Below are 26,103 nucleotides of genomic sequence, written 5' to 3' on the forward strand. Positions count from 1 at the left end.
ATATTTTTAGATCACATATTTTCAATTAGTGATGATATCGTCTGCATTTACAGGATATTACTGACCATATTCCAGAGGACATTGTATCCTTAGTTTAATCTGTCCTTTACCAACATGTATTTCCAGAGTTTAATCTTATACATTTCTACTAGCTATAAACAATGTGAGATATTGATGCGTCTGTCCTTTTTAATTGTGATAGACCACTGTTTTTACTTTGATACCTAATTTACCTCTATAGCATTCTTCTAAATATCCATATTTTATTTATATAATCAATAAAGCAAAAGCTTATTAATTAAACAGATTAGATTTCTATCGGCATTTACACATCGATTGCACACCTAATGAATTTTTCTCTGTTTAATTCAAACCACAGTCTGCTGTATCTGATTTTCTCAAATGCTTTAAGCGCTGTATGAAGCAGACACAATACACACATACTATTAAACTTGTTGAAAATTGGATTGGTTCACTTAGGCTAATCAGGTCAGAAGTGCTAATAAATTTAAGGGTGTTTCTTTACTTTTATATTCTTATTCCCTCGTACTCAGTTTTAGGGTTTTCTCTCGTTTTCATCAATTTCACCAACTGTACACGTGTCCAGTGTTTCAGTAATCGTACACACCCTAAAGATGAGCATTCTAGCTGCCCACAGTTGGAAGATTTGATTTATCAACCAGTTTATTCCTGGTGTAGGTCATGAGGACTGTTTGCGTCTTCCAAGGTGATTTTACCTGACTTGCTGACTCCACAAGAGAGGCCCTCCTTTTAGAGGTCACTATTGTCCTTTATATAAGGAACTGTCCAAATCACTGTTCCCAATAGTTGGACAGTTTTGTTTTCTGGTAACCCCAGCTTTTATCCCGAGCTGTCACTCGATCTGGACATCTCAGCTTTTTAGTACAATTCATTAACACCTTAATTTAGTACCACTTTCCCTTCGTTATACAAACTGGAGTAAGCCTTCTTTGCCATTGCTTGTTCTGAGGGGGACCTAGTGAAGCCCATTTACGTCGGAAAGTTTAGGTCAGTGGTGCTCTTCGAAATTACTGTTCTCGCCCATCTGCAGTTTAGTCCTGGGTATTGACTTCTGTGATTACTGACCATTATTATGATGAGATTATCATCCTTGGTGTTTGGTCCCTTAGACTGGTACATGCTTACGCTTATCCCTGATGCATACGTACGGAACACATGTCCTGCACCGTTTAAGCTGAAGTACTGCCAGTTCTGTCCCCAGGAGTCTGTCCAAATTCTTGGATGGTGGTAAGAAATAAATTATGAAGTTGCTTTTCATTGCCATCTGCGTAGCTCGAGAAATAGTATCTGAACACCCTCACAGACTATCACCAGCTGCGACTTTAGAACCAGACTGGTCCCTTGGAAATAAAAACAGGTGTTTTACATACCATAAATATAGTTACACAGATGGAATGTTTAGGATAGAGAAAAATACTCCTTACCTACTTATTTTAGTTCCCATTATTTTTCTTGTTCTTCCTGAATAATCTACGACCATCAGTAGAAGGTTGTTTTTGGGAGAACAGGCATGAAAAAGGGAAACAAATTTTTATTTATGGCTTATGAAAATGTAGAAAATCGATGAATACAGAATGATACAAAGCAGAATCGATGGCTATAGAATAATGCAAGGTACTGAATTACTACACATAGGTATTGACACCTGTAGTACCCTTAGTTTTGTACTGGCTAATGTCTTTTGACCATGGTGGTGTTTTTATAAACGATGTATCTTCATACTCGTGATGAATACTCGTAAAGTTCTGTTCACGTTCTGTACATTTTCCTTATCTTTTTACCTCTTATAACACCAGATAATCTGCAACAATATTAACAAAAATATTGTAGTCCTAAAATTTTGCAGAGGTAAATGTCACTTATTTTTACATCCCCCTTCTACATGCAAAGCATTTCCAAACTGTTATCACGTGGGCCGAAGTATTTCCCCCCTCAGGGTTATTTTGAAGATAGAGAAGTTTCTGAGCCTGACAACATGTGACATGTTAGTTTCAGGTGAGTTTACTTCCTTCACACAAGTCAGAAGACTTAGTAAAAGAAAAAAAAAAAAAAACAGGAAAAGCTTTGAGGCTCTCCAGCTACAAGTTTTGCAGTGGATAGCTGCCTTCTACAAAAGGATTCTAAGGGGTTTAGAATGTTCACATCTGACAGAAAACCTTACTTGAAAATATGCCTGTTTTCATTCAGAATGGTATAGGCACATTGGGAAAAAAGTGTATGTACATTAAAAAACAAAGTCTTCAAGTCATCCCCAATATCCATATATTAGGAATATTCATTATTATCTGTTAGGCATATGATTGTTTCTTTGAGTGCAGAAACATGGACACAAAAGTACATCTTTATTTTTTTAGCACAAAAATAGATTTGGTTCATACTTTCTATAGAATGTATATTCTCCTGCAACTTTAATTTTTTTCCCTGTTCAGTATCCTTTCAAAGAAATCTTTTCTTAAGTTTTATAATTAGTTTACAACGTGTTAATTTTTGCTGTACAGCCTAGTGATTCAGTTATATACATACATTCTTTTTCATATTCTTTTCCATTATGGTTTATTACAGGATACTGAATATAGTTCCCTGTTCTATACAGTAGGATCTTGTTGTTGTTTGTCCATTCTATATATACTGGCTTGCACCTGCTAATCCCACACTCCCAGTCCTTCCCTGCCCGCCCCCTTGACAACCACAAGTCTGTTCTCTACGTCTGTGAGTCTGTTTCTGTTTTGTAGATAAGTTCATTTGTGTCATATTTTGGATTCCACATATAAGTAAGTAACATCATATGGTATTTGTTTCTTTCTGACTTAGTTCGCTTACTATGATAATCCCTAGGTCCATCCATGTTGATGCAAATGGCATTAATTCGTTCTTTTTTTATAGCTGAGTAATATTCCATTGCATATATGTACCACATCTTCTTTATCCATGGATCCATTGATGGACATTTAGGTTGCTTCCATGTCCTGGCTATTGTGAATAGGGCTGCTATGAACATAGGGGTGCATTTATCTTTTTGAATTAGAGTATTGTCTGGATATATGCCCAGGAGTGAGATTGCTGGATTATATGGGAGTTCTATTTTTAGTTTTTTTGAGGAACCTCCATACTGTTCTCCATAGTGGCTGCACCAACTTACATTCCCACCAACAGTGCAGGAGGGTTCCCTTTTCTGCACACCCTCCCAGCATTTGTTATTTGTAGACTTTTTGATAATGGCCATTGTGACTGGTGTGAGGTGATAACCTCGTCGTAGTTTGTTTTGATTTGCATTTCTCTAGTAATTAGCGATGTTCAGCATCTTTTCATGTGCCTCTTTCTTGGCCATCTGTATGTCTTCTCTGGAGAAATGTCTATTTAGGTCTTCCACCCATTTTTTGATTGGGTTGTTTTTGTTGTTGTTAAAGAAATAATTCTTTTGAATTAACTTGTTAGTTTTAAGTTGCCGTTGTCTGCGTACCCGAACACTGACACGATCATCTCCTACCCGTGGTCCCTTAGAGTCTCTTCGGTCTTTATGCATCTATCACTGCATGCTGCAAATATTTCCATTGGAGAAACCACTACGGGAAGAAGTGCTGGCTCGAAGGGAATACATAATTGAAACTCTGAAAAGTTCTAGGCAAATTCCCCTTCAAAGAAGGCGGTAGGAAGACACACTCTCTAAACAGCTTCTGAGAGCATTTTGCTCCCCACCTTTACTAACAACGGATAGTATCAATCTTTTCAAATTTTGGTGATCATGTAGACCATAGTAAATGGGACGTGTGCCTTGTTTTAATAGAGAGAACATATTAATCTTCTCTTGGGTTTATGGATCCATTTTGTCCATATTCAGAAACTCACGCAGTAAGAACACCATGTGTTCTTTTGGAATTCCTTAGTAATGTGTTTCTTTGCTTCTTGGGCCTGATGGGGGAGATGGGGCATTATTGCTTTATTCCATTATTCCTATTATTCCTTTTCCTATTTCCATCAAGAACAAAACCTCTGCTCCGTGGTTTAAAAGGGATGCCTGCCGGGGACAGACTCGCACTACCTCTTTCTTACTCCTGCTTTCACATCTGTCTCAGACAACTTTTCTCCAAGGTGATCCCCACGTAGAGGACGTTTGGCGTGGCCCTGGGTTCAGACTCTCATTCATTCCCTTTCTCTCTCAGAAGCTTCCCCTGCCTTCAGAGAGAGGCCAGCTCACCCCCTGCCCGCTCCCCCTGCCCAGTCCACACACAGCAGGCCCACCTCCTTCTGGTTCTCTTCTTTGCGTGAGAGACGTCGCAAAGACCATGATTTTGCACGTGTCCAGCTTTGGCAGCTACGTTTGGAGCTTGCTCTGCTGGCTCCGGTTTTTCCAAAGGCGGATTCTAACGTTGGAATGGGGTCGGGGTGCTTGGGAGGTGAGAAGATTCTTCAAGGCTAATTCATCCTCGAATACATAAGACATCCTACAGTTTGGAGACACAGACTTCATGCCGAGCCTCACGTGAGTCCCTTTGTGTGAGCTGTAGCATACGTCTCCTGTCCTCTTAATTACTAACGCCCCTGATCCTCAAAGTATTTGAGCCAATACTGTGCTCATACATGATTCATCTGGTTTGTGAAATTTTACCGTATTGGATTTCTCTGTACCCAAAGGGTATCCAACTGGAGGACAGTTGCTACATTGATTCAGATTGTGTATATATAACCAAAAATCATAAGCATGAGGTGGTATTTGAATATTTCTAATTTTAGATATATTTCTAACATGAGATCAGAAGGAATACTTTGTTACATGACAAAGGGAATTTGCCAGTTTCCCAAAAGGTGCCTAAAATCTGAAGACAACCTTTATTTTTTGCGGTACGCGGGTCTCTCACTGCTGTGGCCTCTCCCGTTGCGGAGCACAGGCTCTGGACACGCAGGCCCAGCGGCCATGGCTCACGGGCCCAGCCGCTCCGCGGCACGTGGGATCTTCCCGGACCGGGGCACGAACCCGTGTCCCCTGCATCGGCAGGCGGACTCCCAACCACTGCGCCAGCAGGGAAGCCCTGAAGACAACCTTTTGATAAGAATGTTAAATTTCTGTGTAAACAGATATTTCTCCTGGAGCTGGCTCATCTCACAGTAAGCGTGCTATGCATTCTACATAACACTGAAACATCTCTATCTTTCAGAAGGAAGGCAATGTACATATGTCATACTTTTACAAATAGGCTCTGTCAGTATGTGTTTAAGTACTAATCAGTCAACATTACACAAATGATCAGCCTAACAATTTGATATTTGTTTAGGGTTCCTGTAAAATTACTCACAGAATTGGAAAGCAGTGCCATGCCAAGAAGATAGTAAGTCCAGTTTCTCTGCTAATTTAAATCTTATTCCAAGCGTAGGTAGGATCTGAAGAGGAAGAAATGCAAATGACATGTTCATAGAACATTCCAGTATTCATTCATTCACTATACATCGATTCCATGCCGAGGTCGCAGTGCATCTCCAAGTACAACATATAAGCATGTGGAATACTTTTTGGATGCAAAATTTAAGACCGTGTGTAAAAACAGTTTGAGGAACCAAGGTAACAAGTAAATCACTGACATCTCAGATGGTTACAATCTTTCATTAAAATAAAACAAGCCACCTTACTGCCTGCAGGGCATGTTAATGCTATTAACATAGAAATAAGGGGAATTCTGTCATTGATTACCATTTTCCATCTCTTGCTCATGAGATCTGTTCTTCCTTGGGCTTCAAGTTAATGCTTAGAAGTTGCATCCTTTATGGTAAAGGAGGGCCATAACTTTCCTGTCTTTTCCTTGAGCCAGGTGTTCTTGGTCTTTCTGCGTTTAAGACTTGCAGTTATTACGCTTCGTCTGCTGGTTCCTACTACTGTCCCAGAAGAAATCTGTGAGTGCTTAAAATGGACAAACAACCAAGTGCAAACTGTTTTTAACCAACTCAGCGTGCAATTCCAATTTGTCTGATAGCCTTAGCTCTGCCCATGCTAATTTTGTGCTGACACACACATGCTCGGTTCCCCTTATTTGTGGGGTTCTTTTTTGGCCACTTGGCTTGTGAGATTTTAGTTCCCCGACCAGGGACTGAACCTGCACCCTCGGCAGTGAAAGCGCAGAGTCCTAAGCACTGGACCGCCAGGGAAGTCCCTCGGTCCCCCTTATTTGGATGTGAGCGTTCTCCCTCCTAACAGACACAGAAAGACAGTTAAAAGACCTGGATTTGCTTTCTCTCAGCATCTCCCTTCCCAAGGTCTATTCTAAAAGTCCAATTGTATTTAGGCTTCTTTTTCCCCCCGCCCCCCCTCCTCAGGATTTTTAAGCACCTGGTTTGCTTGGCTGTTAATGGGGTTAATGCCTAATTAACCCTGGTAAGAGTGACACTCACCTGCATTGACATTTTCCTCATTGTTAAAGGCATACATAGATTAATTCATATGGGCTAGAATAGTTTTCCCAAAAAAGGGTAGCTTCAAGTGAAGGATGGGTCACTGCACGTGCAGGATGCACTGTGCCACGTGTAGCAGGGTGAGAAGGGGCACCCAAGTGGTGGCACACAGCTCCAGTATTCAAGGAGGTGACGGCTATATTACGAAGAACCCTGGGCTACCAGTTGGCATGTAGAAGAGAAGTCTTGAGAAAAGAAAGCAGCGAGAAGTGTGTGTGTGCGTGTGCGCGCGCGTGTGCGTGTGCGTGAATGTTTTGTGGGCCAGCCTGGCTGGTGAAGAAGTAGGGAAGGAGAAGAAGCAAGAGGACCTCTCTGTGCAGAAGGAACAGGTTGTACAAAGATATCTGGAAGCAGAGCCCATGCTAATGTGTAATTCGTTTATCTGAAGCATCTTCTAAATACAGGATGGTGAACCGCAGGAGGTAAGACTAGAGCATGTTCTGGAAATAAACTTGTACTGGCCTGGCCGGCCTGAGGAGCGTGTGATGGCTCCCTGAACAGTGGAAAGACATCAATGATTCTTGAGTGTGGAAGGAGGAAGGCATCACAGTTATATTTCAGGAGGGTAAGTCTGAAGTCACCGAGTGGGAACGAAACAAGACTTAAGGAACCAGTTGTAGAGATGATTATAATTCTGTGAGAGGAATTTGAGGGTCTGAATTAAAGTAATGGTGGAGAACAGATATCACTGAATGTCCTTTTAAAGGCTTCTTAGGAGCATGCAAGGGCTGTAATGACCCTATGGATCCATCCACAGAGGGATGGATAAAGAATATGTGGTATATATGCACAATGGAATACTACCCAGCCATGAAAAAGAATGAAATAATGCCATTTGCAGGAACATGGATTGACCTTGAGATTATCATACTAAGTGATGTAAGCCAGACAGAGAAACACAAGTATCTCATGATATCACTTACATGTGGAATCTAAGAAAAATTATACAAGTGAACTTATTTACAAAACAGAAACAGACTCACAGACATAGAAAACATACTTATGGTTACCAAAGGGGAAGAGGTGGGGAGGGGTAAATTAGCAGTTTGGGATTAACAAATACACACTATTATATATAAAATAGTCAACAAGGACTTACTGTGTAGCACCGGGAACTCCACTCAATACTCTGTAATAACCTATAAGAAAAAATTCTGAAAAACAATTGATACATGTATATGTATAACTAGATCACTTTGCTGTAAACATTGTACAATCAAGTATAAAACATTGTAAATCATTGTACAATCAAGTATAAAACATTGTAAATCATTACAAAACATTGTAAATCAAGTATACTCCATTACAAAATAAAACTTTTTTCTAAAAACTAAAAAAAAAAAAGACCCTATGGAATTGCCGGACTGGTCATTTTGGGGAAGAGCCCAAACCCAGAGAAATCAGGTGAGTGTTGGAGCTTTCAAGCTGCTTTGGCTCCAGTGATGATGGGCTATGGCCACTCATTTGGGTTTGGGTTTCAGTGGCGCCTTCACCCTACCCTTGGGGCCTGGAGTCTCTAAGTTCGAGCCTAAGGTAGATGCAAATCAGAACTGAACCAGCCAAACCCCACTCCAACCTCAGCACCGCACAGAAGGCTGCTCTGGGCCAGAGCAGAGGAAAAGAGGAGGACACGATAAACAGCAACAACCATGCGTCTTTGGGAAATGGGTCTGGGTGGGGTAGGTTTGCTTTTGTACAAATGCAAAGTGGGTACTGTTGGCATCCGGCTGAAAATAACCCAGTTGGGAGCTAGGGGAGAAAGGTTAGATTTGAGGACTCTATTTAGGCTGTGTTGCCATGGACAGACTGTGGGAGGGGTGAGATTTCTGAAGGAGTCGGGGGGGACGCACTCACCAGGAGAGGACCAGACCCAAAGATGCGACAGGAGGGGCAGAGATGAAGGATAAGGAGACAAGGGCGTGTCACCTTCTCCCAGAACCAGGTTCACATGCAAGGGGTGTATTCAAGTGAAGTGCCCTTGGGAGGAACCAAGAGCGGACAGAGGGAGACCGGGAGGGCAAGGAGTCAGGTAGCTCTGTTAACTCCCGCTGGAGCTGTCGGAAGGAGCCCGCCACTGCCAGGGCACAGGCAGAGAGCCCGGCTTCAAGGATCTGGGGAGTTCAGCGATGTCAGCTTTACCGTAAGAGAGGCAGCAGGAAAGTCGCTCAGGCTCATGTGGTCCCTATCGAGGAGGCAGCTGAACCCTCGGAGGCCAGGCGGAGACCAAGAAGTCCAGGAGGAGTGCAGGTCCACAAGTGACCCCAGAGAGCCGTTTCAGGAAAGCCGTGGGACAAGGAAGAGGGTTTTAAAGGAGGAGAAATGAAAGGGTAAGAATTGAATAGATACAGCAAGAGGAAACTCCCACTTGGGTTGTTCAGCCATGAAATACGGTGGCAGGAAGTTCTGTCTTGAGGGGATATTTTGGGAAGCATTGTTGTCCCCGAAGTGCAGCTGAATACACGTATAGTCAAAGAAGACATAATAACTTACATTTGTAGAAAGCTACCGTCACATTGCGAGTGGAAGTCATTCTTCTCACATGGCATTCCGTAAGGGCTCATCACGTCCTGTCCGCTCCAGGAGCTGGAGTATTGGCACCATGCAGGTGAAGCATGCTCCTGTTCTGGGGAATTCTGTCTGAAAAATTCCGGGGAGGGCTCTTTACACTCAGAACGTTGTGGAATCCATCAAACAATGACAGGAAGTGACTCTGCACACACTTTGGATTTGCAACTGGGTTATCTGTACTTTTAACTTCAGCATAAAGTCCATGAACGATCTAAGATTTTTATGCTTACAGAGTATATTCTGTTCTCCCATTATCTTCCTTTCTCCCTCCATTCCCTTCTATTTCCATTCTCCCTCATTCCAGAACGACGGGACCAAGTTACCCTTGGGCCCCCAAAGGCAACAGACAGTGCGTGTGTCTCTGAGCCCACAATGAGCTGGAAGGGAGACGGCCCAGCCTGCAGGGGCTGCAACGTGCCTACTGGCCACTGCAGCCCAAGACATTCCTTATTTCACGGCTCTACTACAACTGGATGAGATCTTCAGAGAAAATAAGCACGAACCCCCCAAACTAGACACCCGAGAGTCTTAGAACACACTTACGTGAGAGCCCCTCACGGCCCTCTGAGGCAGCCGGACTCTGAGCCCCCATGTCTGCATGCAGGTTGGAGCCCTGGCACCCAGGAAGGCTGAATTCCTGCCCCACCCCTGCTCTCCAGCAATGGGGAGTTTCTCTGCTGCTGGGAACCCCCAGCAGTAGCTGCCTGCTGTTTCCAAACCTGCCAGCCCTTATTGCACCGTCTCACGGATAACCACGTTAGATCTCAGATACTGCTGGGGCTTCTGCTCCTGGCCCTTGAGCTTTGCAACGACTAGCTTGCGACCGAGGTTAGCACTCCCGTCCCTACACCCTTGGAGGCTGGATTTAATAACCGTCGCGCCCTCATTTTGCTCCCACCCTCGACCCTCTGGCTTACCTGGGTAGCGTGTCCCACAGCTGCCCTCATTCCTCCATTTCCTCTTGAAGCCTGTGAGCTCCTTCACCACGGATGTCTTCCCGTGTGTTAGAACACGTCATTTCAATCCCCAGAACATCCCACTGAAAAGTAAGCAGAGCCTAACAACAGTTTAAATGTGGGCATTGCTTTTCCCCTTTCAATCGACAGTATGCCTCAATTCTGTAGTTTTCCCCAGATTATAAGTTGCAAAGCAATCACAGGATCTGTTACGTTTCTTACTTATTTCTCTTGCATACAACGGTCATTAGATGAGTTTCTAACCCAATTCGGAGACAGGACACTGGGTAGAAGTGAAAGATTTCTATTATTTGTAAAATTAATCCATAAAATCCCATCTGATGGAAAAGCTGAGTAACTCGCATAGGTTTAAACATATTGTTAATGAAATCACATGTTTTATCCACCCAGATAAAGCATGAGCAGATTGCTTTTGCTTTTGTTTCTATCCATTTATTCACAAAGTAGTTACTCAAGCTGATAAGCTCTGAGTACGGAAGCAAGTTGGACAAGCTTCCTGTTCTCAGGGAATTTACATTTTCTGGGAAGTGAGAGTAGGAAGCTTTCGGATGATAAGAAATATGAGAAAAGGAAAACAACTCTGCCCAAGAGCAGAATCAAAAGAAACAATGTCATCTCTCCAAAACAGTGGTTCGTTCTCACCTGGGGCAGCGTTGCCCACGATGGGACAGTCAACAATGTCTGGGTCGTTGTGGGGGTATCATCTGCAGGGGGGTGGGGTGGGGCTGCTACTGCATCCAGCGGGTGGAGGTCAGGGGTACTGCTCCCCATTCTGCAACGCACAGGGGGGCCCTCCACAAAGAAGTATCCGGACACAAGTGGCAGTGGTGCTGAGGTTAAGAAACCCTGCTCTCACGCTAGAGTTATAATGCACGTATAATTTCCTTTTATGCGTATCTGCTCTCACTGATAGACACATAAAAGACCTTGTCACTGCTTCGGAATGCCAGTAGTGTTTTTAAGATTAAAAATTGCAATTTTTTTTCTCAAAAGAAAAGGAGTATACCTTTAAGATTTTTTTTTTCCTTACCGTATATAATAGTCCAGTGTCCTTTCATGAAGTGTGTTCTGGAGCAAGAGATGTGACTTTCAAAATCTCACAGTAATGACCACCACCATCATTTATCTGGAGCTAGACAATCCAAGACTCTAGTTTTCAGAAATGCTCTTGTCAATCTGAATTTGTGACTTCTGAAAGTGGGAGAAACTCTGGGAAGGTTCCAGGCTCTCTACTACATAGGAATCTTTAATCCAGCATAACTGGACCCTCCTATCAGTTGCAGGCGCATCTGTGTAGTCAGATGAGCAAATTATCAGAGCAGGTACATCAAGAGAAACGTTGCTTTCTTGAAGGTATTGCCAAACATACATTCTGGACTCGTGACTCCCTGCAAAATAGAATTAAATATACTAAAATCTCCAGGATATAGACTGCCATTGACTTGTATTCATTTGTGTTAGATTGCCAGTGAAGTCGTGAAATTTACCTAGCACCCCAGAGAGTGCTTCTGTCATTCAGGGGGTCTCCTTTAAGGCTCTCTCAACTATATTTACTTCCCTCACCTCCTTCCCTTTCCCCACCAACACCGCCTGCACCCAGCTCTGCAGTTACATCGTCTTTGTCCTCCTAAGCTGCCTTCTCTCTTTTTTCTTTTTTTTTTTTTAACGGACAAGAGGCTGCAGCTAGTGCTATGTCTCAAAAGATCAACTCATTACAGTGCTGTACGTTCATAATGGTTGTACGTTTCCCTCTATCCTTTTTATATCTTTAATTACATTTAAGCGTTTCAGGAATCAATTATGTATCGTAATCAAACACCATCTTCCCTTGTGCATCTATTCCTGTTTTAAATCTAGACTTCTAAAATGACTGTGCTATTTTTATCTGTTTAACTCCATCCTCTCTAGTTTTCCTAGAGGAAGCGGGAGCTTTAAGGGGTCGGTCTGAGAATCCCTGCAAACCGTACAATGAAGTGAGTTGCCCAGTTAATCGTATTTATCCTCTGACAGAAAATAAGAGAGAAGACAGACACAAAAGCCCGGACTTTATAGAAAGACGAACCCAAATTCGAATCCTCTCTTAGCTTGTAAATCACTTAATCTGCTGAACCAAAATGTATTCATCTGTCAAACGAATATAGGACTTAGTTTGAAGTTGTTATGAGGATGACAAGCATGGGGAAGGATGGCAGCCCCACAAACTTATTTCCTTTCCTGGAAAAATAATAAATGCAGGCTCCCCTTCAAAGGGGAGCACCAACCAGGGCAGCCGTGGCTTCCTTTTCCTTTCATCCTAAAATACCTATCAGTGCCTTTGTCGATTTTTCAATCAAAAATGCCATCTGGACATTTGGGGACCAAAATGCCAATCAACTTTTTCTCTACTGCAGAAATTAATTACCTACACAGACCTCACGCTTGAAGTCACCTTGACATAAGGAGGATGGGAGAAGAATTGAGCCCAAAAAAGGTTTAAAATTCATTTAAGTTTAAGATTTGTAACGGAAGAGGTTTTTGTGAGCTTGCAAAACTCTGAAGCCTTTGTTTTTAAAAGATATATGCAAAGACAAAAGGGAGCAAGAATTGTCACAGGGAGAAAGCATCCTTACATACATATAAAAGAAGGGGCCATGTTCAAACTTTACTTCAGGAGGAAGATAGATCTGCCCGTAAAATAGTTCCACTCAGTCGCTGTAAGTTTCATCTTTTTCTTACGTGCAAAGTTTCTTACCAAAGTCAGAGAAACTAAAAGTACATTCCCCCCCTAAAAAAATTCTTAAATTTCACAAGAGGAGATTGCATGTTACCTGTGAATCTCCTTCTGTGACATCTAGGTTGGTACGAGCAATGCATACTGAGGAAAATGGCCCTGCATAACCTCCTTGACGTTTGCTTTCCTTCTGGAGCCCTGGGTCGTTGTACCAAACTGCATGGTAACCAACACCAGATGCTAAAACAGAGGCAAAGCCAGGACTCGTATTTGCTCAAGAGAGCACTGTTTCAAAGCTCAGAATCATTGCAACCAATAATATCTTTCCCTATAATGTGAAGGAACAAATCAAGAGAGTTGTGGTCAGTTGTCAGAATTTCAGATCTAGGGCTTCCCTGGTGGCGCAGTGGTTAAGAGTCCGCCTGCCGATGCAGGGGACACGGGTTCGTGCCCTGGTCCAGGAAGATCCTACATGCCGCGGAGCAGCTGGGCCCGTGAGCCACGGCCGCTGAGCCTGCGCGTCCGGAGCCTGTGCTCTGCAACAGGAGAGGCCACGACAGTGAAAGGCCCGCGTACCGAAAAAGAAAAAAAAAAATTCAGATCTAAATAATGATATTTCATAATATAGCCACAATAGCATGCTAACAGGAAATAAACGTGGGGCTTTATAATATTTTAAAATGATAAAAATAGTTTTGACAGGAACTAACATTTTAAAACAAGAAGACTGGAGATACACGGACAAACACACAGAGGAGGGGGTGCTTTACTAAACCCCACATAAAATGAAATCATTGATAAATGAGAAAAGTCAATGATGCCTAAAGGAAGGCATTACCTAGGAGACTTTCTGCTAACTTCAGAAGTGTGCTTCATTTCATTACTACTACGAACTAGAAGAAAATCATAACATAGAAAGCAAAATAATTAAGCTCTTACCCTTGAATTTCAGTCTAACTGTAGCATGGATGTGAGCAAGCAGGGACAACAATGACCAGAACACAGAACGTTTCCAGTGAAACTCTCAAACCTTGAGATTGCAAAACTGGAATCATGTTACCTTTTAAAAAATGGACCGTCTGAACTCAGAATGGAGGGTGTAAAAGAAGTTCCAATAGAGCTGTTTTGTACAAATGGTGACCCCTCCCCCCAGGAGCCATTTCTTGACTTAACCATTACTCTGTGTCTGTGAGGACAGAAGCAGATCAACTCTCGACATCCAGAAGGTCTGCTGGCTTTTAGGCAGATACTGAAATTGTAAGCAAGTGAACCTACTAAGCGCAAATGGAGAAACAAGAGAAACGACAGACACGTACAGAGGCTCTCACAGTTCTGGAGTTCGGTGTCTGTCTTGGGCTTCTCGGGGCTGACAGTTCATAGGCCAGCAGAGCTGAGGTCCTTTCTGGAGGCCGTATACGAGGACACGTTTCTTGCCTTTTCCAGCTTATACAGGTGGATCACATGTTTTGGTTTGGGGCTTCTTCTGTCTTCAGAATGCCAGCAAAGACCCCACGAATCGCGGGTGTCTCTTCTAACACTGACTCTGCCGCCCACTTCCCCGTGGAGGGACTTTTACGATGCCGTGGGTCCACCTGCATAATCCACTCTTCCCCCTATTTAAGGTCTGCTCCCTAGCAGCCTTCCTGCCATCCGCAACTTTAATTCCCCTCTGCTGTCCAAGGGAACATATTCACAGGTTCTGGGAGTTAGGACGTGGACTTCTTTGTCGGAAAGGCCATTCTTTTTGCCTACAGTAGCAACCATCTAATTCCTTAGGTTTCACATATTTGAAACTGAAATGTATAGGGTTTATGTGATTGATGTTTAAGGAACAAAATGTTTATTTTACTCCTAAAACCACATGATATTGACGGTTTTAAAACTATGCTCTGGTCACCTGCACATGTATATATAATTTTGATCTATATTTCCAATATGATAATGGTTGTTAAATGAATTCTGTGTGCCTTTTGCACACTGTACACTTGAAAACATTGCATGCATTTATTTTTAAACCTCTTAGAGTGCAAACACTAATGTTTACCAATTTGCCAAGTGAAATAATACATAAATGCAACAAAACGAACCGTGTCATAATACATAAATGCAACAAAACGAATCTTCTCTAAGGTGGAATTATATCGGATAGTAAAATGGAAACCATGATCTCATCAGACACTTGAAAGCAGTGTGAATAAAAAGTATCAATATCTTAACCAAAAAATGTGTATATCAGTGTTTTTACTTATTCGTTCTCTTTTTTAAAAAAAATGTGAGCTCAGGTTATTCATGAGTATTTTTCTTTTTCATTTTTCTCTATTTTAATAAACTGAGATTGATTTTAAGTAATTCTATCTAGTTTTATCTTTTTTGAAATCTTTTTTGAAATTCATAAAAAATGAATGTTCCAAGTCTTTACGCAATTCATCTGCACAAAAAGGTTTAAAAAACCAGGACTCTTAGATGGATGAAAGCTTGATTTGCTCAAACATTTGATACTAAAATATCTCAAGGACAAAATTCGAAACCACTCATCAATTAAGATAAAATGTCAGTGGAGGTATTATAGTCATGAATATTTATGAGGTGAATGACAAAGCATCCAAATATATTTGAAATGTACTTAACAAAATGTATTTTGAAATGCAAAGATACAGTTTGCATTTCCCAGCCTTTGACAGAATAAGTCAACAGAAATAAATGAAAATGTAGAGAATATGTATACTGTGATCAATAATGTCTGTTAATAGTTACAAATTAAATTGTGAGTCCTAGAAGCAGAGTGCTGTTTCTGGTTCTGCAAGTGAATGCACATTGAGTCACCAAAGGAATCTTTAATGTTAGGTGATAAGGAATTTTATACTAATTTTTTTAAAAAGGAATAATTCTGAAAATATTCTTTGACCTGAACACACACTCACACACAATTTGATAACAATATGGTAATAACAATACTACCGTCACCACAACAGCAGAAGCAGACCCTGGGATATTAGACAGCCTCTTTTCACCCAAAACAGAGGAATTTAAATACCCTGAGAGGTATAACTGATCACAATTTGTCCCCTCTACCTACGTCCTATCATATTAGCTTCAGGCATTTTCTTCAAAACACTTACCTGAAATACCTTTTTAAAAGAGACTCCATAGTTTTTAAAACTATCTCCATAGTTTTGCCTTTTTCAGAGTGTCACAGAGTTGGAATCATACAGCATGTAACCTATTCAGATGGGTTTCTTTCACTTAGTGATATGCATTTAAGGTTCCTCCATGTCTGTTCTTGGCTTGACAGTTCCCTTCTTTTTCTTGCTGAATAATATCCCACTGTCTGAATGGACCACAGTTGATTTCCCCCGTTCAGCTACTGAAGGACATCTTAGTCGCTTCCAAGTTTTGGCAACTGTGAATAAAGCTGCTGTAAGCATCCGTTTGCAGTTTTTTTGTATGGACGTAAGTTTTCAGCTCCTTTGGGTAAATACGGAGGAGCACAGTTGCTGGTTCATATGGTAAGAGTAAGTTCTATAAGAAACGATCCAGATGTCTTCCAAAGTGTCTGTACTGCTTTTCATTCCCACTAGCGATGAATGACAGTTCCTGTCGCTCTATATCTTCACCAGCATTTGGTGTTACCGTGCTTTTGGCTTTTCACCATTCTAAGAGTTGTGTAGTAGCATCTCATTGTTTTAATTTGCAATTCCCTAATGACATATGATATGGAACATTCTTCTCATATGATTATCTGCCCTGTGTATATATTCTTTGGTGAGATGTCTGTTCAGATAAATTGCCCATTTTTAAATCAGGCTGTTTGTTTTCTTATTGTTGAGTTTTTAAAGTTCTTTGTATATTTTTGACAACTGTCCTTTACCAAATATCTTTTGCAAATATTTTCTTCCAGCTTGTGGCTTATCTTCTCATTCTCTTGATAGTCTTTTGAAGAGCAGAAGTTTTTAATTTTAACGAAGTCCAGCTTATCAATTATTTCTTTCATGGACTGGTGGTGTCTTTAAAATGCTATCACCAAATTCCAAGTCATTTAGATTTTCCCCTGGTTTTGCATTTGCGTTTAGGTTTATGACACATTTGAGCTGATTTTTTTAAAGGGTGTAAAGTCTGTGTCTAGATTCGTTTTTTTACATGTGGATGTCCAATTAGTTGTTCCAGCACCATCTTTTTGCTGAAAGACTATCTTTGCCCCATTGTGGTTGATTCCTTTACTCCTTTTTCAAAGATCACTTGACTATATTTGTGAAGGTCTGTTTCTCAGCTCTCTGTTCTGTTGCATACATTTGTCTATTCTTTTGCCAATACCACACTGTCTTGATCATGAAGTATCTTTTAATTCAGTTGCTTACGTATATATTGGCTATTTCCCCAGTCTTTGTTTTCTTCAAGCCTGCCTCAAGGGACTTCCCTGGCGGTCCAGTGGTTAAGACTCCACGCTCCCAATGCAGGGGGCCTGGGTTCGATCCCTAGTGAGAGAACTAGATCCCGCATGCCGCAACTAAACGATCGCACATGCGGCAACTAAAGATCCTGCACGAGGCAACAAAAATCCCGCAAGCCGCAACTAAGACCTGGCACAGCCAAATACATAAATAAAAAATATTTTTTAAAAATGCATCAATAAATAAATTTTTTAAATAAATAATTTGGAGGTTGGGTTAAAGAGGGAAGCAAATTATCAACTGCATTCATTCACTCATCTCCATTTTATTTTACTTATTTATTTTTTTTGTGGTACGCGGGCCTCTCACTGTTGCGGCCTCTCCCGTTGCGGAGCACAGGCTCCGGACGCGCAGGCTCAGCGACCATGGCTCACGGGCCCAGCCGCTCCGCGACATGCGGGATCTTCCAGGACTGGGGCACGAACCCGTGTCCCCTGCATTGGCAGGCGGACTCTCAACCACTGCGCCACCAGGGAAGCCCCACTCATCTCCTTTAGAAGCATGATGTGACTGGAACACGATGGACAAGCAGGACAGTAGGAATTGGTAATGTCTTTGATCAGAAACGGCTACATATTGATGCACACGGGATTTGGTCAAAGGTGTAGTTAGGGGCAAGTTCATACTTATAAGCAAACATACAGGAAATCAAAAATATATTCACTATTCTTTCAGTTTAATTAGTTACACAAAGGAAAAGTGAACAAAACAGAAAAAGCACATGAACTAAATATAGATAAACGTGGGAACTAATGAGTTCAGGGAAATGTGAATCTAAAAAAAGAAAAAATAGGGCTTCCCTGGTGGCGCAGTGGTTGAGAGTCCGCCTGCCGATGCAGGGGACACGGGTTCGTGCCCCGGTCCGGGAAGATCCCACATGCCGCGGAGCGGCTGGGCCCGTGAGCCATGGCCGCTGAGCCTGCGCGTCCGGAGCCTGTGCTCCGCAACAGGAGAGGCCACAACAGTGAGAGGCCCGCATACCGCAAATAAATGAATAAATAAATAAATAAATAGAAAAAATAATTTGCAAATTAACAGAAACATGACAGTTGAAGCTGTAACAAATTCTGCTCGTGACAGATTAAAAGGCAAAAATAAACAAGGAAAATGTGAATAATTAATAAGATTTAATTATTGTATATGAAACTGTGTGGCTCCAAATCTATTTATTAAATAACCAATTTTCACAATTTAATTCATCTAATGCCAAATTATTGAAAACCAGTTGGTTCTTCTAAGGCCATTTACTGCCTTTGAATGTGTTCAATTCACCAAATTTTCCAAAATCATTTTCAAAGAAAATTCATCTTAAATATGTTAAATGAATTTGAATCAAATTTTCCTATTTTTTCTCAACCAGGTAGTTTATGGGCACCAGAAGATAGTGCAAACATGATTTCAGTGATGATTTTCTTAAAACTAGTAGTAATGTAGATGCACAGACGAAAAATCATCACTTTAGGGCCTAATTCCTTCAAGGAATCTGGGCTGGAGAGAGCTACAGGGACTCACTCTTCATGGGTATATTCTCACTCAATATTCCTGAATGTTTCAACCCCCCGCGTTCAAATGCGCTCATACTGAAACAACAGGATTTGTTTCACCTATGAAAATGTGGTATTACACTGTCAAGTACTGTTTATCATATCAACTATTGAATTTTCAGAAGGGTTATCCATTTAAAACCCTTTCAGGCCTTTTACTGACCAGTTGGACTTCTAGAAAATGCAAAGATTATCAGATAAATACTCAAAATGCCTATTGAGGGATTTAGAAATAATTTGTTTACAATAATAAGGATTGAAGCAAGCTAAGGTATAACAGGCGATGCTTGTAAAACAACCATTGACATCGATGCCTATTTCGTAAGGTAGAAACTGCTCATCACCACGGTCTCGTCATCATCCCTGTGGGGTAGGTGTGACTCTCTCTGTCTTCCACAGGAAATACTTGGGGAGGGGGGAGCCTTTCAGAGTGGATAAGAAATGTGCTTCTTGTTACAAAGCACAGTGACAGGCTGAGAATTTGAATTCCAGGCTCCCTATAACCCCATCACTTTCTCAACTATTGAACTGAGAAGAAGCAAACAGAGCAGGTGATTAAGACAGTACATATATACTATGAGGCTAATTTAAATACATGTAGGTGGATGGCGTCTGCACATAAACGCACAGGAAAACATCTTTGCAGAGAGCTATCAAATGTCACACAGGTACTCCCTAATAACTGCTTGCCCCTCCTTGTTCCTACATGTACAGTCTAATTTGTCTACTAGAAAGATGTTATATATAATTTTTTTAATTTCATAAAATAGAAGAAGAAAACCTAATGATTATAAATAAGCCCAGGAAATTATTCTTTGAATCAATCAGTAAAACAGACAAAACTCAGGACTTCCCTGGTGGTCCAGTGGTAAAGAATCCACCTTCCAATGTAGGGGACGTGGGTTCGATCCCTGTTCGGGGAACTAAGATCCCACATACAGCGGGGGGCAACTAAGCCCGTGCACCACAACTACTGAGCTCACGCGCCTCAATGAGAGAGCCTGCGTGCTGCAAAGTACAGAACTCACATGCCCTGGTGCCCACGCGCCACAACTAGAGAGCCCCTGCGCCCTAAACCTGCGCGCCACAACTAGAGAGAGAAAACCCGCATGCCACAACTAAAGAGATGCCCGCGTGCTGCAAGGAACAGCCCGCGCTCCGCAATGAAAGATCCTGCGTGCTTCCATGAAGCTCCCCACATGCCACAACTAACACGTCGTGCAGCCAAAAATAAAATTCAATAAATAAATAAATCGTGTTTAAAGAAAAAGGAAAAAAAATACTTTTAAAACAAATAGACAACTTTGTAAATTTTAATGAAAAGGCATGAAGAAAAGCAGAAAAAGAAATCAATACAGTTAGGCATGAGGAACTGAATATGGCAGACATGGAGAAGAGATGAAAGATTTATAAGGCACTACTATGTACAAATCCCTACAGATAAATTGGGAAGTTTTAGAGAAGGGACAATATCCTTGAAAAATATCAATGACCAAAATTAAATCAACAACTGTAGAAGAAGTTGGAAATCTGTATAAAGCAATAACAGTTAAAAAAAAAAAGGAAATAAAGCCACAAACAAACAAACAAAAAAAGAAATGATAGTCAGGGCTCTGGGGTCACATACATTTACTGATGAGTTTTTGAGTTTATTCAGCTCAAACAATAAAATCAATCCCATGCATACATGTACACACACACACACACACACACACACAGGATTGGGGAATCCATTATATTATCAGATGTTTGCTTAACTCTGATGGGAAAATCTGATGACTACAGTAAAAAGAAGCATAGTTCAAAGCAGTACATTCAACTCTAAACAATTACTTTTCCATCTTTTCAGAAAACTAAAATGTAGAACAGCTACAAATGGAGTGCAAATCCGAGACCTTAGAAATCACCTAGACATCCTGATAAAGTGCAGATTCTGGTCTGTTCAGTGCAGGAGAGGCTGTGATACATACATAACCCCCGGGTCACGCTGCTGCTGCTGGTGTGCAGACCACACTCTGAACGGCAGGGATCTAGGGATCCCAGCTTCTCCTCTCTCCTTCAGGGTCCAGTAGTCCAAGCCCTTCTCCCCATCCTTGGTCTCAGTTCATGACCTTCCTACGGCGGGGGGAAAATCCAAGCCATCAGTAGAGAGATTCCTCAAGCTCTGCCTTCCAGTCTACCCACTTACCAGCCTTCAAGCCCACAGCATCCACCATTCCCTCTCATGACCTCAGACCACCCACGCTCCCATGACTGAAAACACACCAGAATGGACTTCTATATCACCCCCACGATCCTCCCTCTCTTTCTATGGTTATCCATACACAGGCTGAACTAGAGCCCTCCATTCAGAAGTAGGCTATGACTCTCCTAGGATAACCCTGCACCCCCCTAAGAGGGAAAACATAAATCTCTTCCTATGCCCACCTTCTCTTTCAGGAACTGCCCCTAAGCTCTCTCCTTGACATTAAGGCACCTCGGGAAAAAATGATTTATCTTGTCACCTTCCAATTAAGTCTCTTTTCCATGTTTCTCTTAAACCAGGATTTCTTCACACCTCTCCAGCGACACTGGAGTTTTTGAGGTCACCAGTGACCTCCATGCTGCTGCAGGCAGTGCCAAACTCAGTCCTCCGTGGACTGGACCTACCAGAATCATTGGATACAAGCATCACGTTCCCTACCTTGGAAAGCTTTCCTCAAGTGCATACCTTGGCCACCGGCTCTCTGCTCTTCTCCTCCCTCCCTCACTGGGTGTTTCTCCCAGGCTCCTTCGTCTCTTTTCCTTACCTTCACAACCTTGAACCGTTGCTGTGGTCCAGTCTTAGTCTGTGAATACTTATTATTTCCTATCTACATGTACTCCCTCCAGGATCTCAGCTAGCCTGATGGCTTGAAACCTTAGCTCTCTGCTGATAATACTTCTATCTTCAGGTTGTATCTCTCCCCTGAGAGCTAGATTCATGCATTCAACTCTCTGTTAGTAGTTTTACATGGATGCTACTCATCTCCATCTTTTTTTCCAGCTTTATCGAGACGTAATTGACATATAACAGACTGTAAGTTTAAGTTGTACAGGGCGATGATTTGATACACACACATACAGTGAAATGATGACTACAACAGGGTTAGTTAATACCTCCATCACCTCACATAATTACCATTTCCTTTTTATGGTGAGAACACTTAGGATGTGCCCTCTTAACAGTTTCCAAGTACATAATACAGAATCGGTAACTACAGTCACCGTACTGTACGTTAGACCTCACTCTACTCAGTAACTAGGAAGTGTGTACCCTTTGACTGTCATGTCTCCATTTCCCCAACGCCCCAAAGCCCTAGCAATCACCATTCTATTCTCTTTTTCTGTGAGTTCTGCCTTTTAAGATTCCACATAACTGCATTTCTTTCTCTGTCTGAATTCTTTCACTTAGCAGAATGCCCTCAAGTTTCATCCATGTTGTCACAAATGGCTTATTCAGCCATGAGGAAGAAGAAACTACTCATCCTAATCTCAACATGTCAAAAGCTAATGTCGGGACTTCCCTGGTGGTGCAGTGGTTAAGAATCCGCGTGCCAATGCAGGGGACACGGGTTCAAGCCCTGGTCCGGGGAGATCCCACATGCCGCGGAGCAACTAAGCCCGTGAGCCACAGCTACTGAGCCTGCTCTCTAGAGCCTGCGAGCCACAACTACTGAACACGCGGGACACAACTACTGAAGCCCGCGTGCCTAGAGCCCGTGCTCCACAACAAGAGAAGCCACCACGATGAGAAGCCTGCACACCGCAACGAAAACTAGCCCCGCTCGCTGCAACTAGAGAAAAGCCCGTACGCAGCACTGAAGACCCAACACAGCCAAAAACAAATAAGTTAATTTTTTTAAAAAAAGCTAATGTCCTCATCACTTCACCCACGCCATAATCCCACCCCACCCCCACCAACACACACATACATGGAAAAAAGGAAAAGAAAAGGTCTTTGCTTCCTTTGCACTCTTCTCCACCTTTGTGTCAACTCTACCCAGACCAAGACTCAGGAACTATCTGTGAGCTTTCTTTTCTTCATAGCCACCCATGCATTGTTTTCTGAAGCCCTATAGCATCCATCTTCCAAGGACACAAAGCATCTGCTTCCTTCACCACCCTCTCTAGAGCATCATCATTGCCCTCCTGGGGGACAGGAGTCACAGTCTAATTGGATTCCTCCTTCCAAACTTTCCCTCCTACAGATTACCTCCAACACAGCAGGCAGAGACCCACGGAACAGATGATGCCAGCCTGTGGCCCAAACTTCCAATGGTTCACCATGTTCCTGCCAGTAAACATCAACGTCCTTACAAAGTGCTGCAAGGCCCTACATGACCTCCTTCCGTGACTTCTCATCACTCTTCTCTTGCTCATTCCACCCACGGCAAGGGGCCACATAAGCCCTGAGCCGACCCTTGGACACTCCAGTCACCCTTCCAAGGCACGGATGATGCCTGCTTCTCAGAATGCTCTTCCCCAGAAAGCCACATGGCTGCTTCCTCACCACCTTCTAGGTTGTCTGAAATGTGACCTTCTCCACGGTCCAGTAAAATAGGCGGTGACACTTTGCCCCAAGTATTCCTCAGTATTTTGAATTTACAGTAAGAAAACTGAGAGTGGTGTGAGCAGTATCAAGTCCATCTTTTCTTAATGGAGACACAATTTGTTAGATACTAAGACACAATGTGTTGGAGTAGTGCTTCTCAAACTTCAATGTGCATATGAAACACATGGGGATCTTATTAAACTGGAAATTCAGATTCAGCAGCGCTGGAGAGAGGACCAAGGATTTGCCTTTCTAACAGGCTCCCAGGTGATATCCAGAACACAACTGGGCTACGATTTGAGCAGAGGGTCCTGAGAGGTTTTTTTTTAACCTTTAGAAATGTGAAGACATACTGAAATGTGAAAAGAAAAAAAAGAAATTATTTTGTTTTTAATTTATCACCATCAACATGTTGGTATATTTGAGTTTTCTTCATCTATAGAGCCTGCATTTCTCTTCACTACATTAATTCATTTTAAAAAATTAATGAGCACATACTATGCAACACACAATCAGTGTATTGGGTGCTGAGTATGTAAAAATAACTGGAGACTCAGCCCCCCTGGTCAGTGCATTTACAATGATGTGCGTGAAAGACAGGATGGGCAGGGGGAGAACAATTCAGTTTCCATTGCTAAGATGGGACAAGCACAGGACTCCATGTAAACATGCACAGTTTTATCACCACTCAACATGCCCTTCCACACATTAAAAAAACAGACAAATTTAACAGCAGCTCACAATCAACTCAAAGAACTTTGCACATAATTTCCCTGGAACATTCAGAAACGATTTCTGTGACTGACATTCCATCTGTATAATGCACAATTATATGGCGAGGACAGAGAAAGTGTAAAACACCAATGATGTCTCAAGAAAACTATTTCAGGAAGTTCAGGCTGACTGAACACGTACATCTTGTGGTATTTTGTTTGATTTCCATTATAGAAACAATTTTATTCTGTGGATAGACACAATTACCTCAAGTATGGCAACTATCTCATTAAAATGGCATCATATTTTAGCATAAAATGGCATGTTTTGAGAATTGATAAAGGAGCTAATTCTTTTCTGTCTTTGTAAAAACAGTCTCTGAACAATGGTTTGTGTCACTGTGGAGTTTTTTTGTTTTTAATGTTTTGTTTCCAGACACTGCCGACAGTAGTGCCTGGGCAGATATTACATGTACAAGAAGAATCACGACCCCTCTCTCCTTACACTATATGGAGGCTGGTCATTTGTCCACTAACCTCCTTGCCATATATTCACTCACTCTTTATTCATTGACTGCATTTCTGCTAAGAGTCTGGTACTGTGCTGCGCTGACCTTGGGAGCAGAAAGGTGATGAAGGCTCCTTCTCTACCTTTGAGGTTCTCAGTTCAGAAAGGAAAACATGTAAATGGTTAGGTATTAATTCCTCAGGGGAAGGGAGAGAGAATGGAACTACACAGTACTGTGGGCAGAGAAGGCAGGAAGGAACTGACTGGTCTTGAAGGATTAAAAACTTACCAAATGCACTGTAAATTCTTCATTCTCTTGGGGTGAGTCAAGGAACTTAATGAAGGTGCACGGTGTGACAAAGCTTAGGGACAGTTTCAACATGGCCAAGGTGGAGACAAGGGAGAGGATGGAACAAAGGTAATCTGAAAAAGAGTGAGGCCAATAGAAATAAAAACAAAAATGAACAAATGGGACCTAATCAAACTTACAAGGTTTTGCACAGCAAAGAAAATCATAAAACAAACAAAAAACCCGAAAAGACAACCGACGGAATGGGAGAAAATATTTGCAAATGATGCGACCAATAAGAGTTTAATCTCCAAAATATACAAACAGCACATGCAACTTAACAACAACAAAAAACAAACAACCCAATCAAAAAACGTGCAGAAGACCTTAATAGACATTTCTCCAAAGAAGACATATAGATGGTCAACAGGCACATGAAAAGATGCTCAACGTTGCTAATTATTAGAGAAATGTAAATCAAAACTACAATGAGGTACCACCTCACACCAGTCACAATGGCCATCATCAAAAAGTCCTACAAATAACAAATGCTGGAGAGGGTGTGGAGAAAAGGGAACCTCCTACACTGTTGGCGGGAATGTAAGTTGGTGCAGCCACTATGGTACATATACACCATAAAAAAGAATGACACAATGCCACTTGCAGCAACATGGATGGACCTAGAGATGATCATACTAAGTGAAGTAAGTCAGACAGAGAAAGACAAATATCATATGATATCAATTCTACGTGGAATCTAAAATATGACACAAATGACCTTATCTACAAAACAGAAACAGACTCACAGACAGAGAGAACAGATTGGTGGTTGCCAAGGGGCCGAGGAGTAGAGAGAGGGATGGACTGGGAGTTTGGGGTTGGTAGATGCAAACTATTACATTTAGAATGGATAAACAACAAGGTCCTACTGTAGAGCACAGGGAACTGTATCCAATCTCCTGGGATAAACCATCATGGGAAAGAATTTTTTAAAAAAAGAATGTCTCTGTGTGTATAACTGAGTCACTCTGCCGTACAGCAGAGACTGGCACAGCATTGTAAATCAACTCTACTTCAATAAAAAAAAAAGTGAGGCCAGATTTTGACAGACTTTGTTCCCCAGTAGAGAACTTTAGAACAGGGGGACACAGCTTTGCTGAATGGCACCAAAATTTAGAAGTGACAAAATTTTAAAAGGTTATGCAAATTAAACTGTTTCATTTACATAGGACAATGCATGTACTCCTTTGGCAGTATGGGAAAACAAACTGAGATTGGTTCGTACTTCACAGA

The sequence above is a fragment of the Tursiops truncatus genome, chromosome X (genome assembly GCF_011762595.2).
Source record: "Tursiops truncatus isolate mTurTru1 chromosome X, mTurTru1.mat.Y, whole genome shotgun sequence".
Lineage (NCBI taxonomy): Eukaryota > Metazoa > Chordata > Mammalia > Artiodactyla > Delphinidae > Tursiops > Tursiops truncatus.